The sequence below is a fragment of the Tupaia chinensis genome, unplaced genomic scaffold (genome assembly GCF_000334495.1).
Source record: "Tupaia chinensis unplaced genomic scaffold, TupChi_1.0 Scaffold000305_1, whole genome shotgun sequence".
Taxonomy (NCBI): domain Eukaryota; kingdom Metazoa; phylum Chordata; class Mammalia; order Scandentia; family Tupaiidae; genus Tupaia; species Tupaia belangeri.
In genome coordinates, this window is record NW_006159795.1 from 1490484 (window position 1) to 1494359 (window position 3876).

Genomic DNA, 3876 nt, shown 5'->3' on the forward strand with positions numbered 1-3876 from the left:
CACTTGGCATATTGCCTACCTCACCTCTCCCCCATTTTTCAAAATTTAAACAACATTTCCTTACCTTTTTTTAGACACGGGGTTAGTCCTATTTGTCATGCTGCCTGAAACATGCAAAGAACTGACATATTTTTTCATCTGTCCAGTTATGTGACAATGCAGAATACCTATAGGGTGTAAGACAATGTGCACTGCCTACTGTTTAATATTCAGGTGTACCTCTGGGACCTCTCATCCCCAGATTACTGCCCTGCTTTTCAATCTCCCTGGCAGGTGCTCATCTTGAATAATTTGTTCTAGTCAGTGATGGAAAATTGAAACTTACAACTGACTTCTGAGCAGGGTTTAAACATCCACGTAGATGGATATATCTTAAAGAACAATCTTAAAAGATGCTTAAATGAGGACTGATTGTTTCTTTTTTTCTTTTTCTTTTCTTTTCTTTTCTTTCTTTCTTTTTTTTTTTTAAGCCTTCCTTATGATACTAATTTCCTCCGGTCTAGTTCTGGATGAACAAATGAAGTCCAACCTGTCAGCCCTGTCAGTAGCAGTTCTTGGATATTAACCTGCTCAAAAATCAACTTTAGAAGATAAACTACCAAATTCTCAGTGTGGCATTCAATGCCTTCCACAGGAGGCTCCAATTCTCCATTCTGGCATATTCTCCTACACAAGCTTCCCACTCTCCCTGGAGTACACAGGCATTTTCAGGGAGTGACAATAGCTTGGGCTTACCTAACTCAAAGTTTTGCTTATACTGTAACTTTCATTTGGAAGAACTCTCCCACCTCTCACCAATCCCCAAAGGCCAGCTGCAGCCCTGCCTCCTCTCTCAGATTGTTCTAATCCCCTGTGATAGAACCATCGGTTAAATTTACAATCTTTATTATTGGTCACATTCACATGACCATTAATTATATATGCCCTCATAATTCTTCTTCTACTGTTCTATTGCATTTTCACTCTGATATCATTTAATAATACAACTTTTATTATTTTTATTAAAATTACTAGATGCTAGACTCACTTGGGTTAAAGACGATATTATCTAGAGACTTTATACCCCCATGCAATTCATTTACATATCTAGTGCTTGCTGATTAATCAATACTTTCTATCAGGTTGTTCTATGCTGATGAGGGATGACACTGCAGAAACGTATTTATTACCAGGATTGAAAACATGAATTTTCCCACCTTTATAGAATTGTAAAGCAGAAGAAATATTGTTTATTAATAGTGCACCATCTAAAACACAGATTTATCTATTTTTCCCTTACGTTTTCTCTCAAATGATTTCTTTCATGTCTAATAATCATCAAAACCTACATGTTCTGCTAAAGGCCAACTGCTACGCAGTTGCCGGGTGTCACTGATAGAAACATCAGTCTTCCTGTTGATGACCCCCATTCTGGGGTTAACATTCAGAGCTTAGGAATATCTTTAGACAAGCTAATTAAGAGACAGTTTGTATTGTGTTTGTGTGGTGAGGGAGTTGCATGTGTTTAACAAAATAAAAATAAAATGGTAAGTTTGGGAGAGATTTTACTATGGAGATGTTGAGAAAATTGTAAATTGTGTTGTCAAAATGGTAATACAGAAAATGCCAATCTGCCATCAGAGGGTCTGTGTGAATGTTTCCTAGCTCATCCTATGTCCATCTGCTCCTGCCTTTTTTCACCGCATTGTCCTGGATTTTCAATTATCAAACTTAAAATGAAAAACCTCTTGATTTTTTTTCCTGAAGGCTTGTCAACAATGTGAATGTTAAATCCATGTTTCAATTATGTTTTCTTTTAATTTCTCAGTAAACTATTATAGAATTAGCTCTGTAATTGTGTATACCGCCTCTCCCTCCCAGCTCTGTGCCCTTTGCCAGTCTCACTGCAGTCCTCCTCCCCCCACCCCCAGGTCTTCCACTAGCAAACAAACCCAGCAGTAATTACTAATGTCCAAGCACGTAATTCCGGTAGCGTTAGGCTTTTCATTTGACGCAACTACGCAGAGAGCTGTCTGGACATGCAGCATGAAGTTAAAGCAATTTTAGAGACTCCTGCCTGAATTTTCTCCCCTCTTTCCATTACTAAAACAGAGTTGCTTATTTTTTTTCTGCAGATTGCAGTTATAAACTTCTTTCACACAACAGTTACATACCCTTGTATAAATTTCCACTGAAATCATTTTTATCAATGCACGACATATAGAAACATAGACATATAGAAACACATGGTTATTGACAAAAGGAAAAACAATAGAAAATAATTAAATAGCTGGAAGTGAAAGCACCTTTTGTATGTGGACAGGGCATTTTAGTAACTCCAGTATAGACATGGTTGGAGTTATGACTAAAAGCAATCTAAGATCTTATTTCGGGTTTTTAAAGATATCACGGTAGTATTCCTTTAATGCGTTGTATAATATATATTTGTACATATGACGTTACTGTTCTTTTCCAGCTAGTCAAACAGTACAATTTTGATACTGATTATTTTATGGCAATTTTATCTATATTGAAGAGGAATATCCCTGTGATAGTTTTTGCTCATTGAGAAGCTCCAAAGCCCAGAGTAAAAATTGCTAAAGTACTTATCACCACCCTAGCAAAATCCTGCAGTGCTAACAGAAATTACAATGGATCTTTAGATCAGGGTCCAGTTTCAGTCTAACACCTCAGTTTTCTCCCCCGCATTACCCTGAAGGACACAGTGGGATTCTCCTATGGAAGACCAGTCTTAGTATTGTCAAAATCAAAACATATCCGCTCCTGATAACCAATGCCAAAAGGAAATACTTCCACTAATTCTGAAACCATAGCCAAAGAGATGAAATATATACACAGTAGGATCTTTGATATTTCTCAGAGATGTATTTTTGTGAGTGTGTGCCTGTATTCATGCCTAGTTACAAGGGCAGGGGGAGGAGAAAAGGGGAAAAGGATTAATTCTTAAAATTGATTCTTCTTAGGTTAGCTAATCTCATATTTTTATCAAGAAAAATATATGCGGAGATATATTACCCCTATAAACAGTTAGTGTTGGCATCTTCACATACACCTGCTTTTGCCCACCCAAGATCTGTAAACAGATATACGCTGTGTTAAAAACAAAAATCTGGATATCCTACAGCAGGGTAAATGCATATTTTTTAAAACGTGTTTATTTTTTTGAAGGATCAGGGTCAACACAGGTTTCCACAAGTAGATTATTATTTTTTGAAGCTATGAAAAAGTGAGGAGGGGAGCAGGTAATTGACTGCAAAGAAGTCCCTGTGGACAGGGTTTATTTATTTCTTTTACCGTACTATGCCTTCTTTATTAAGGACTTTGAAAGACTGGGGTCTCACGGAGACAATTTGTCCTCCAGCCCTGACATACCTAGCCTTAGCGAGGCATCTTTGCCGCAGGTAGATGCGGCTGAGGCGCAGCGGCCGGACCGCTGTCCGCGGTGCTGAAAGGTCGCGGGCGCCAGCGCAAACCCTTGGTGTTGCTGTCCAGGGTGCTGAGAGCGGCCCGCCGCAGTCCCCGAGGCAAGCCCACCCGCGCCAGCCCTCCGCAGAGCCCTCCCACTCAGCGTGACCCGCCCGCCTCCCGCCAGCCTGCAGTTGAAGTAGAGCAGGCGGCATAAATCAAGTCCGTGGGGCATGGAGACTGCTCCCGCTGCCGCAGATCAGCTTTCCCGGGGCGGGAACTCCCCCCTTCTTTCCCTTCCTCAGCGCCCACATCCTGCCTTCCCCTTAATTCTTCCCTGGATAGTAGCGCCCTAACAACAACAGTCTTAAGCACAGGATTAGAGAGATTTTTTAAATTTTGGTTTTGGTATTTTGCGCTACAGGAAAAAAAAAAAAACAGTCTGAACATCGTCGAAAACTGCTTGGCAAA

General features: G+C 40.0%; 1 protein-coding gene across 2 annotated transcripts in view; it reads right to left on the reverse strand.

The window, feature by feature from the left end:
- Positions 1 to 3876, reverse strand: part of SNAP25 (synaptosome associated protein 25) — a 111299-nt gene that overhangs the window by 106940 nt on the left and 483 nt on the right. The window lies entirely within an intron of this gene.